This window comes from Schistocerca serialis, chromosome 2 (genome assembly GCF_023864345.2).
Source record: "Schistocerca serialis cubense isolate TAMUIC-IGC-003099 chromosome 2, iqSchSeri2.2, whole genome shotgun sequence".
Classification (NCBI taxonomy): Eukaryota; Metazoa; Arthropoda; class Insecta; order Orthoptera; family Acrididae; genus Schistocerca; species Schistocerca serialis.
This window is the reverse complement of record NC_064639.1, coordinates 206,206,288-206,219,174: the sequence shown is the minus strand read 5'-3', so window position 1 is coordinate 206,219,174 and position 12,887 is coordinate 206,206,288. Positions and strand designations below refer to the sequence as shown.

Genomic DNA, 12,887 nt, shown 5'->3' with positions numbered 1-12,887 from the left:
CAGGATAATGCCCGCCTGTATGTTGCCAAGGCTGTTCCGACTACGCTTAGAATTTCTCTGGGAGACCCTTGCACATTCTTCATAGAGCCCTGATCTCTCCCCATGGGATTTCCAAATTTTATCAGTCCTGAACAAACACACTCATGGCCTTCAGTTTGATTCGGACGAAATGGTGCTGGTAAAGATACAATCGTGGTTCCGTAGGCAACCGCAAACGTATTTCAATTTCTTTGATCACTGTGGAATAAATATGTTAACAGTTATGGTGATTGCATTCCGTCTTCAGGCCACAAGTAGCCCATCGGGACCATCCAACAGCCGCGTCATCTTCAGCTGAGGATGCGGATAGAAGGGTCGTGTGGTCAGTACACCGCTCTCCCAGTCGTTGTGATGGTTTTATATAACCGGAGCCGCTACTATTCGGTCAAGTAGCTCCTCAATTGGCATTACGAGGCTGAGTGCACTCTGAAAAATGGCAACAGCGCATGGCGGCCTGGATGGTCACCCATCCAAGTGCCGGCCACGCCCGACAGCGCTTAACTTCGGTGATCTGACGGGAACCGGCGTATCCACTGTGGCAAGGCCGTTGCCTGCTATGGTGATTGCTTTTCAAATAACAAACAATTTACTTATTTTTTTCTGTGTGTCTCATTTTCATTTGATTGCCCTTGTAGAATGGACAGGACAAGGACTGGTAAGGTGGGAGAAATAGGGAAGGAGAAACCCACGCAAGAGACGACAGAAAAGGCATGAGCACCTTAAAACAATGAGACTTCGAAGGATGCCGAGACAGCCCCTTGTAATTACGCCAGGAGGCAACAGATCTAGAGGAAGACCGAGAGACGAATGGATCGACGGAGTCAAGGGGTGCAAGAAGAAGAGAGGAGAAGATTGCAACAGAGTGGAGGGGTGAGCAGAAAAAGATAGAGAGACATTTGTTCTGAACAAACCCAGTCAGGGGCTACTAACTGCAGAATATGATGGTTATGACGACGGTTCTTTATACTGCACTGAGGTGTCAAAAGACATGGGATACCTTCTAATACCGTGTCGGACATCCTTTTTCCAGGCATAGTGCAGAAAATCGACGTGGCATTGACTTAACAAGTCGTTGGAAGGTCCTGGCAGAAATATTGAGTCACGCTGCCTATCTAGCCGTCCATCTTTGCGAAACTTTACCCGTACATATTTTTGTGCACAAACTGACCTCTCGATTATGTATTATAAATGTACGAGGGGATTCATGTCAGGTGATATGGTGACCAAACAGTTCACCCGAACTGTCCAGAATCTCCTTCAAACCAATCGTGAACAACTGTGGCCCAGTGACATGTTTGGGAACATTAAGTCAGTGAATGTATGCAAATGTTCTCCAAGTTGCCGAACATAACCGTTTCCCCGTCAACGACCGTTTCAGTTGGACCGGTGTGTCCATTCCTTTACATGTAAACATAGCCCACAACATCACGGAGCCACCGCCAGCTTGCACAGTGCCTATCTGACAACTTAGATCCATGGCTTCGTGGTATTTGTGGCATACTCTAACCCTACCATCAGCTCTTACGAACTGGAATCAGGACTCATATGAGCGGGTCACAGTTTTCAAATCATCTACGGTCCAACCGATATGGTCAAAAGCCCAGGAGGGGCGCTGAAGATGCCGTCGTGCTGTTAGCCAAGGCACTCGCGTCGGTCTTGTGCTGCAGTAGCCCATTAACGCCAAATTTGGTCGCACTGTCCTAACAGATACGTCCGTCTTGCGTCCAGCACTGATTTATGCTGTTATTTCAAGCAGCTTTTCTTGCCTGTTATCACAGACAACTCGATGTAAACGCTGCTGCTCTCGGTCGTTAAGTGAATGCCGTCGACCACTGTGTTGACCGTGGTAAGAGATAATGCCTGGAATTTGGCATTCTCCTTACACTCTTGACGGTGCATATCTCGGCATTTTGAGTTCTCTGCAGCCATCTATACATGTGCATATCGCTATTGCATGACTTTTGTTACGTAAATATACAGAGTGGTCCGAAATTCCCGTTACAAACTTCTAGGACATATACAGGGTAGTGAGTATAGAAAATTTTGAATAGCAACCCATGTCCGTAATCGTATCGTTTCCGTTCTACGACGGTTTCAGGTCAGATGTGTACCTCGTCAACGTCTGCTTAGGGCAAGAGAAACGTCTCAGAGTTCCCTGTCCTGGTATGAGACACGATAGACACGATGGCGTGTACTACGTCAAACGATCCCCAGATGTCACTTATTGTCCACTTTGCTGTAAGATGTAGCACCGCCTCACTTTTCACTGACTGTCCGGAGACATCTCAAAAGACGGTATGGTGAAAGATGGATAGGACGGGGTAATCCAACCGTGTGGCCGCCACGATGGCTGGATTTAACCCCTATGGACTACTTCTTGTGAGGTCGTATGAAGAGCCTAATTTATGAGACTCCTGTAGAGACAGAGGAAGATCTGCTGGCACGAGTTCTGGCCGCTGCACAAGACATTGAAGAGACACCAGGTGGGATGGATAGAGTGTACCAGAACATGCTTCGGAGGTACAATGTATGTAACAACGATGGTGGTCACCACATCGAGCCGCTATTGTAATGCATCGGTACCTTGCGGCTGGTGCCGTAGATGCTGGGTTCTTGTTGTTGTCGATTAATTTATACCATAAGGTGTACGTCGCAATGCAAATGTGTAAGCAATAACGGAACGAGTCAGTATTCGTTTCAAATGGATTGCAATAATTGTACTGGGTCACTCCTAAGTACATTCCTCACGTGGATGTGGGTGAGATAATCATCTGCATTGAAACTGTCGTAGAACGGAAACGATACTTTTCGGGCCATGGGTTCCTATTCAAAATGGTATTTACTCACTACCCTCTACATGTCCTAGAAGTCTGTAACGGTAATTTCTAACCACCCTGCACAGGGTGTTACAAAAAGGTACGGCCAAACTTCCAGGAAACATTCCTCACACACAAAGAAAGAAAATATGTTATGTGGACATGTGTCCGGAAACGCTTACTTTCCATGTTAGAGCTCATTTTATTACGTCTCTTCAAATCACATTAATCATGGAATGGAAACACACAGCAACAGAACGTACCAGCGTGACTTCAAACACTTTGTTACAGGAAATTTTCAAACTGTCCTCCTTTAGCGAGGATACATGCATCCACCCTCCGTCGCATGGAATCCCTGATGCGCTGATGCAGCCCTGGAGAATGGCGTATTGTATCACAGCCGTCCACAATATGAGCACGAAGAGTCTCTACATTCGGTACCGGGGTTGCGTAGACAAGAGCTCTCAAATGCCCCCATAAAAGAAAGTCAAGAGGGTTGAGGTCAGGAGAGCGTGGAGGCCATGGGATTGGTCCGCCTCTACCAGTCCATCGGTCACCGAATCTGTTGTTGAGAAGCGTACGAACACTTCGACTGAAATGTGCAGGAGCTCCATCGTGCATGATCCACATGTTGTGTCGTACTTGTAAAGGCACATGTTCTAGCAGCACAGGTAGAGTGTCCCGGATGAAATCATGATAACGTGCTCCATTGAGCGTAGGTGGAAGAACATACTGACGAAACTAAAATGAGCTCTAACATGGAAATGAAGCGTTTCCGGACACATGTCCGTATAACATCTTTTCTTTATTTGTGTGTGAGGAATGTTTCCTGAAAGTTTGGCCGTACGTTTTTGTAACACCCTATATATTGCTTATGTACAGTGAGTAAAATTGCGTTATTTTCTATCCATGTGATGCTTCTTCGTGTTTTTAGTTACCAGCGTGTCGTTCCTGTTGATTTTAGCATTAATATTTAGAGTGAAACAACACCTAGCTGTTCTGTGTTAGGCTGTGTTGTTCGTGGACCGCCACCCCTCCACCCCCAGCTGCCTCTTCCCTAACGTCCACCCCTCGCGCTGCAGCCCCTCGCTACACAGCCTCCAGGACACTGGAGAGAAACTTGGCCATCTGCCCGGCCTCTTTGGCGCGGCGGCAAGTGGATACCTCCCGTGCGGCATCGCTGAGTGGCCGACAGAGGCGAAGCTCGTGGGTCTCGCTCTCCACGGCCCAGTCTGGAACCCAGAGCAAACTGTCGATCTGCTAATTAAAAGTTGTCTCGCGGCTACAGCACCGCTGCTGCCTGGATGCCGGGCACAGGATTCCTCATCACAGCGCTGATCCTGTCCCGAGGCAGAAGTATAGAGAACACAGAAATGCGAGGGGCTGAAGCGGTGATGAGCACGGTCGGGGAGTGGGCAGGCGGCAGACACAGAGAGTAGAACTGTCAGGGCCTGGCATGTCGGCCCCTTATCCTAATTGGCCGACGGTCGTCGGAAACTTTCGGGAAAGACTCGTGGGCTCTTTTGCGGAAATACTGGGAGGCACCGTTCCCTTTCTCTGTACAAAAGCGGTCTCTGTATCTAGATACCGCCGGCGTGAGACGGAAGTTCCAGAGTGAATAGTGTGTCTGTTAAATTCCTTGCGTACTGGTTGGTTATAATTAAAATGCAGCTATTCACAAATGTCCACTGTAGGCTAAAATTATCGTGAGGCAGCGAAACTTGGTGGAAATGTGTTAATGTGGAACCGGATTACGCTGGAAAAAAAATTTGTTCCAATTTTGGCCACCAGTTGCAAATTTGGCACTGTGAATGTAAGAAAGACGTGTGTGAATGTTCCTGTATGTAATCTACTGGAAACAATATGTGGGTAGAAAAGGTCGAACGTGTGGGGGCAGACATAATGTTGCCTTCATTATTATCTAATGCTTCCATAATTTGTTCAGTATGAACAGTGGAGACGTCGACGAGGTGCTGTAGAGCGTCAGATTTGCTCCTGGCGGCCAAAATTGGAACTAATTTTTTTTCCCCAGCGCAGATCGATTCCTTAGTAACGCATTAGAATATCTACTTCGTTTCGCTGCAATATTATAATTACAGCGCACTCTGGATCGTCGTGAGAAGCTGCATTTTAATTATGAACACCAGGTAGTTCTCGGCTAACTTGGAAACATGATTAGTGGAGGCATGTGAAGATAAAGTAACAGGCTTGTAATGCCGAACTGACAGTTGTTTCCATCGAGTTATTGTCACTTGTGTACAACAGCCGTCTCGTTACAAGGTGGCGCAAAAGGGCGTTAGAAAGTTCTTGTCTATTACCACGAAAAATTGAGTCAACTATCGTCATCATATTTGTGCTACAGAAGACAACCTGAAATTTAACACAAGAGGCGCCGGCCGGGGTGGCCTTTAGGTTCTAGGCGCTACAGTCTGGAACTGCGCGAACGCTACGGTCGCAGGTTCGAATCCTGCCTCGGGCATGGATGTGTGTGATGTCCTTAGGTTCGTTAGGTTTAAGTAGTTCTAAGTTCTAGGGGACTGATAACTACACAAGTTCAGTCCCATAGTGCTCAGAGCCATTTGAACCATTTGAACACAAGAGGCGTTCATAATCGTTTCCTTCTGCAGCAATGAGTGTTTAAACGGAATTCCTTGATGACTTTCTGAAGAACACCTCGTAATACAGTTTCCTGGAAACTGTATTACGAGGATCCTACAGCGTTGCAGGTACATCTTTGATGACTCTTTTCCTTAGGTTCCTCCATAAGAAATATTCACACAGGTTGAGACCGTAACTAAAAGGGGGCAATTTCCACTCCATGTCTAATGAGTGCTAAGGTGTCCAGGAACACAAATATCCGATATCTGACTGTCGTCTGAAGAAAATGGAAGAGGTTCGTAGTACAGTGTAGACGCGCTCCATTCTGCATGAGCCAGTAGTTTTAAAGCTTTTGGTGGCGTAGTGCAGTCGTTAGAAATTCATCTTTCAGAACTTGTCTGTGTTTGTCTGCTGTGGCAGGTGCCTCAATAAAAATGGGACCAATAATGCGCAATCAGTACTGATTGCGCACCAAACAGTGACTGTTTGTCGATGAAGTAGAGGAACAGCTTGAACGTATTGATTCACAGTACCGCTGTCCCAGTGTTAATGCTTAACATTGTGAAATGTGAATTGAGACACATCAGTGAGTGAGCTACAGAATTTTTAGAGCTATACTGCACCAATATCACGAGGAGAATCATTTATGGCATACGATAGAACTACAGCAGACAAACACTTTCTAACACATATTCTGCCCTACCCTGTGTATGTCTATATTTATTGATCGTGCCGGCTACTGCCATCAATATATCTTTAATTATGATTACTGGAACATGCGAATCAGGGGTGTTTACTATACAATACTCATACATAATATGTAAAATAATAACATAACACGTTTTTTAAAATTTCACTCGTCTAAACATAGAACTTGCAAAACAACGTTGTGTTAGCATTAGTTAATTTTGTATTGAAGTGGGTCTCAGCTGTTGACTTAGCTCAAAATTTTATTAAAGATGCAAACAGTAAGCCGGGAGGTGTCACTAGTACGGGGAATGTTGGTTTCATTATATTTCCATTTTTCCTCAAGAGCTGACCCACTCTTAAAATCGATGAAGTGGCAAAAATCTGTGATGTGGCAAAAATCTGTGATGTGGGAAAAATCGGTGAAGTGGGACAGATGCGTTCCATTGAACCTAACTAGATACATGTTTTAAGGTGAACCTAGAATTTTCAATATTAGGTAAACTGCAAATTTTAGGAGGATTTCACCAATATGGCAGCTATGAAAATAAGTATAATAAATCAGTAACAAAACAAAAAATGGTTCAAATGGCTCTGAGCACTATGGGACAAAACATCTGAGGTCATCAGTCTCCTAGAACTTAGAACTACTTAAACCTGACTAACCTAAGGACATCACACACATCCATGCCAGAGGCAGGCTTCGGACCTGCGACCGTAGCAGTCGCACGGTTCCAGATTGAAGCGCCTAGAACCGCTCGGCCACTCCGTCCGGTCGAGAAGATCAGTCCAGTCGCCAAATGTCCTCTCTTTCCAAGAGCTCCTCCACATCCGCTAGTAGATGTGATCGCGCTTTTCATCCATAAAGATTGAATCAGGGCCGAATGCACCCCTGATAAGACGCTCACGTGGAAAGCGTACAGGGTCACAATAATGTCGATCAGTGAGTGTCCCGTGTTCAGAGATTTGGAGGTCAGCCTAAATAAGACACCAAGTGTCTGGCGCAGTTGTTAGATAGTTTACTGCTGCTACAATCGAAGGTTATCTACATTTGAGTGAGTTTGAACGTGGTGCTACGGACAGCGCACGAGCGATGGGACACAGCATCTCCGAAGAATCGATGAAGTGGGGACTTTCCCGCACAACCATTTCACGAGTGTACCGTGAATATCAGGAATCTGGTAAAACAACCAATCTCCGACATCGCTGCGGCCGGAGAAAGATCCTGCAACAACTGGACCAACGACGACTGAAGAGAATCGTTCAACGTGGAAGAAGTGCAACCCTTCCGCAAATTGCTCGAGATTTGAATGCTGGGTCGTCAACAAGTGTCAGCGTGCTAGCCACTCAACCAAAATTCATCGATATAGGCTTTCGGAGCCGCAGGCACACTCGTGTACCCTTGATGACTGCACGGCACAAAGCTTTACGCCTCATCTGGGCCCGTCAACATTGACACTGGATTGTTGATAACTGGAAACATGTTGCCTGGTCGGACGAGTCTCGTTTCAAATTGTATCGAGCGGATGGACGAGTACCGGGATGGAGACACGCTCATGAATCCATGGACCCTGCATATCAGCAGAGGACTGTTCAAGCTGGTGCAGACTCTGTGATGGTGTGGGGTGTGTGCAGTTGGAGTGACATGGGACCCCTGATACATCTAGGTACGAATTTTGACAGGTGGCATCTACGTAAGCAACATGTCTGGTCACCCACATCCATTCATGTCCATTATGCATTCCCACGGACTTGGGCAATTCCAGCAGGACAATGCGACACCCCATACGTTCAAAATGCTACAGAGTGGCTCCAGGAAGACTCTTCTGGGTTTAAACACTTGCACTGGCCACCAAACTCCCCAGACATGAACGTTATTGAGCGTGTCTAGGATGCCTTGCAAGGTGCTGTTCAGAAGAGATCTCCACTCCCTCGTACTCTTACGGATTCATGGACATGCGTGCAGGATTCATGGTGTCAGTTCCTTCCTGCACTAGTTCAGATGTTATTCTAGTCCATGCCACGTGGTGTTGCGGCACTTCTTCATGCTCGTGGGGGCTTTACATGATATTAGGCAGGTGTACCAGTTCCTTTGGCTCTTCAGTGTGGAACTATGCAGGACAGTGCACGTCGTTTCATCTTGAAGTTACTGACGCAAAAGCAAATTGAAAGTAAGCATTCGCTATTGACCAATTACGAATTTTTAGTCATTATCAAGCATCAGTCAGATTACCTCTATGTAGCATGTCGGAATTTATGTAGCATTGTAAGGTGTATGCTTCGCCGGCGATGGGCGAGGCATGACAGAATCTCTGACCAAAGAGTAGTTTATCGTTAGTTGTCGCTTGTCTGCGCGAGTCTGCAGTAGTAGTCAGTCGGATACAGTAGTCTGTGGGTGTCGGCATGCGTCGGCTGTGTGCTCTGCTCGCGACTCTGGTCAGGACTCTGGAGGATGAGTATTGTTGTAGAAGGTAAAGAAGCAGCATTGCGCATATTTAATAATGTATGTTAATTGTAATTTAATTTGTTCACAAAAAATGTCCCAATAGTAATTTTTATAAAGTAACTTTTTTTAAAGAAAAGTATTCATTTTTCCACTCTTTTGAAGAAAAAGCATTCATTTAAATTTAAAGAATATTTCCTATGCATTCCTTCCTAGAATAAAAAAATATATACGCCAGCATTGCACGAAGCTGTGTCGATAAATAAGAGCAGATATAGTTGCAGTTTTTATTGAGGTAAGAATTTTGCTTTTGTTATTCAGAATACAGGGCCGAAGGTCAGCGCTGCTGTCCTTATAAAATTTACCAGATGTTATTATTTCTGTTAGGAGGTTACATTTGGTTCATGATTCATTATTCAATTAATATTATTGTGTGGTTCATGGACTATTTTTATTCATTAATTTTTTTGTGTGGGGAGTTTACGCTTGGCTCCATTTTGCATTATTACTAAACATTATATTTGTTGGGAGGTTACACATGGCTCTATTTCAAATTCATATTTATTAAATTATTGCGGGGAGGTTACAGCATGTGAATCAGCTCACCAACTGACATGCGGAACCACTTATCACTTATCAACACTGAAGGGATCACTGAGAAACCATTTCCACACCATTATCAAACGTATTCTCGTGGTACGCTAACGAGAATAAGTTTGATAGTGGTGCAGAAATTGTGCGGATTCTCAGCCATCACTTAAGTACTTATAAACGCCTCCAGATGTGTGATGGTGGATCGACTTGCATGCGACATGTGTTAAGACACGTTACGTATAGTTTATCTGAATGTTGGTTGATAATGATTAAGAAATCGAAACTGGCCCGTAACAAAGAAAATTTGAAATTTTACATACCGTAACTGGCAATGCTTCTATTTGAAAAGTATATAGAAGTTGTGGACGAATGTGGAAGTTCAGTTATCAAATTAAAAATAATTCCAATCTTCTGGCATCGATCAAGATTTTCTAGGTATATGGCAAAGACCGGAACGTAATCCCCTCTGAAATACTCCCAGTTAACAACATATCTCTCCTAATGCAAATTTCCTGGGACTTGCCTCAGAAGAACGAACCGCAACAAATTCTCCACTGCGCCGGGTGCACCCGTAAATCAAAAGTAGAGTCGTCCTCAGACCAAAGGCTGGTTTCAACACCATAGTGCTTTGCTATACGTGGTAGTATTGGAGGTCAGATGTCTCTACCTTCTTCTGACCTTTGACTTGATCAACCCAGCGAGATATAATTGGACGTAAAGTTTAAAATTATTTGTGAAACAAGGTGCAACATTTTAATTTTCTTACTAACATTATTTAATAGATCCTTAAATTTTGCACGAGCAGTATGCTCATAAAAGGGTTTTGATTTCGTCTACGTCAGCACGGCAATAGATCGTTTTACCGAAAATCGGGGTGGGCTCTCCACAAAGGCTGTCGCCAATTTGGAGCCCATTTCCTGTCTCGTTTGAAGATAAATGAGCTTCGCTGATTACAGAATATTGCTGGGAAATTGGGTAGGAAATCGTCATTAGCATCTTATCGTTTGTCCGTAACCTAAGTAAAGCTGAAGCTAATCGACAGAGGCTACAGATTATACAGCAAATTTGAATGTGCAAATTGATCTACCTAACCGCCACACTTTATATGCTCAGATAACAATCTAATAACTCTGTACTGACTGTTCCGCGAAGAGAGTCACGTTCTGGTAAATAACTGAGTTGCAGTAGCAAGAAAGGACTTAGAACGATACACAACAAGGATTTTTGCAGATTTAATTAGTCTGGTTTTTGCTCGTGTTCATTACGCTTAAATAGTTTTTTTTAGCACATTTTACACTGGGGTGGCAAAAGTGATGGGCTATTTCTTGCCGGCCGGAGTGCCCGAGCGGTTCCAGGCGCTACAGTCTGGATCTGCGCGACCGCTACGGTCGCAGATTCGAATCCTGCCTCGGGCATGGATGTGGGTGATGTCCTTAGGTTAGTTAGGCTTAAGTAGTTTTAAGTGCTAGGGGACTGATAGCCTCAGAAGTTAAGTCCCATAGTGCTCAGAGCCATTTGAGCCATTTGAACCATTTTTTGCTATTTCCTCAGATCGTGTCAGACCTATTTCCCAGTGTAATGCGGCAGCACGATGTGGCAGGGACTCAACGAGTCATCGGAAGTCCCTTGCAGAGATACCGAGGCACGCTGTCTCTCTATCCGTCCACAGTTGCGAAAGTGTTGCCGGTGCAGGATTTTGTGCACCAACTGACATCTCGACTATCTCCAATAAATGTACGATGGGATTAAGGATGGGCGATCTGGGTGACCAAATCATTCTCTTGAAACTGTTCAGAATGTTCTTCAAAGCGATTGCGAACAATTGTGCCCCGTAACATGACGCTTTGTCATCCATAAAAATTCCATCGTTGTTTGTGAACATGAACTCATGAAGGCTGCAAAAGTTCTTCATGTAGCCGAACAGAACAATTTCCAGCCAATGATCGGTTCAGCTGGACGTGAGGGTCCACTCTATTCCATGTGAACACAGCCCACGCCATCGTGGAGCCACCACCAACTTGCACAGTACGCTGTTGACGACCTGGTCCATGGATTCGTGGAGTCTGCACCACACTCGAAACCTGCCATCTGCTGTTGCCAATTGAAATAGGGACTCATCTGACCAGGCCACCGTTTGCCAGTCGTCTCGGATCCAATCAATATAGTCAGAAGCCCAGGAGAGGCGTTGTAGGCGATATCGTGCTGTTATCAAAGGAACTCGCGTTTGTCGTCTACTTCTCAACTAATTAGCTCCTCAATTGGCCTCACAAGGACGGAGTGCATCACTCTTGTCAACAGCACTCTGCAGACTTGGCTGCGATCCATTCAACTGCTAGCCAAGACCGACAGCGCGTAACTTCGGTGATTTGACGGCCACAGATGTTACCATTTGTGACAAGGACGCTGGCAACATTCTAAATGATTTTATTCAAATCGTAATTACATTGTTACTTTGCAACAAGCTATTAGAGGCCACACGTCCCTTGTAGCAAAATAATCCTGTAAAACTTCCGAAATTTTGTCACTGGATATGAGGTTCATCCTGCATAAGATGCTAATACCGGGTGATCAAAAAGTAAGTATAAATTTGAAAACTTAATAAACCACGGAATAATGTAGATAGAGAGGTCAAAATTGAGACACATGCTTGGAATGACATGGGGTTTTATTAGAACAAAAAAAAAGTATTGCTAGACGCGTGAAAGATCTCTTGCGCGCGTCGTTTGGTGATGATCGTGCACTCAGCCGCCAATTTCGTCATGCTTGGCCTCCCAGGTCTCCAGACCTCAGTCCGTGGGATTATTGGCTTTGGGGTTACCTGAAGTCGCAAGTGTATCGTGATCGACCGACATCTCTAGGGATGCTGAAAGACAACATCCGACGCCAATGCCTCACCATAGCTCCGGACATGCTTTACAGTGCTGTCCACAACATTATTCCTCGACTACAGCTATTGTTGAGGAATGATGGTGGACGTATTGAGCATTTGCTGTAAAGAACATCATCTTTGCTTTGTCTTACTTTGTTATGCCAATTATTGCTATTCTGATCAGATGAAGCGCCATCTGTCGGACATTTTTTGAACTCTGTATTTTTTTGATTTATTAAACCCCATGTCATTCCAAGCATGTGTGTCAATTTGTACCTCTCTATCTACATTATTCCGTAATTTATTCAGTTTTCAAATTTATACTGACTTTTTGATCACCCGGTATATTAATTTTAAGAGTTTCTGTGAGGAGCTTAGAAGTATCTGTAATTCTGTAATTGTTTCTGAAGTAGAAAATCCTTTGAATTCCAGAGAAACAATATTGGGCCTAAGATTGTGTCTTGTTGGACCTCACAATTCCGCCTTCTACCTTTCTGATTAAGGAAGAACACAGTTACGTAGCATCACATCCGTACAATTCAATGTCCTGTTTCTTCAGTTTACTCGAGGCCAATTACAACCCCTGTCGTTAATCGATTCATCTAATATGCCAACTGACGATTTCGACGTCTGATCTTCCTCTCTTATTCCCTCCCTTTCCTCTGATTCTCATGTCCGCTCCCCACATCTTTTTCGGTCTTGTCGCTCCCTCCACCCCTCTTCATTAGACCCTCCTCGTCCGCCTGTGTCACTTCTCTCTCTCTCCCCTCTCTCTCTCTCTCTCTCTCTCTCTCTCTCTCTCTCTCTCTCGCGCACACACACACACACACACACACACACA

The 12,887-nt window shown here is 44.8% G+C and overlaps 1 pseudogene; it reads right to left on the bottom strand.

Moving 5' to 3' along the window:
• Positions 1-473: 473 nt before the first annotated feature.
• LOC126459492 (5S ribosomal RNA) lies at positions 474-591 on the bottom strand (annotated as a pseudogene).
• Between the last annotated feature and the right edge of the window lie 12,296 nt (positions 592-12,887).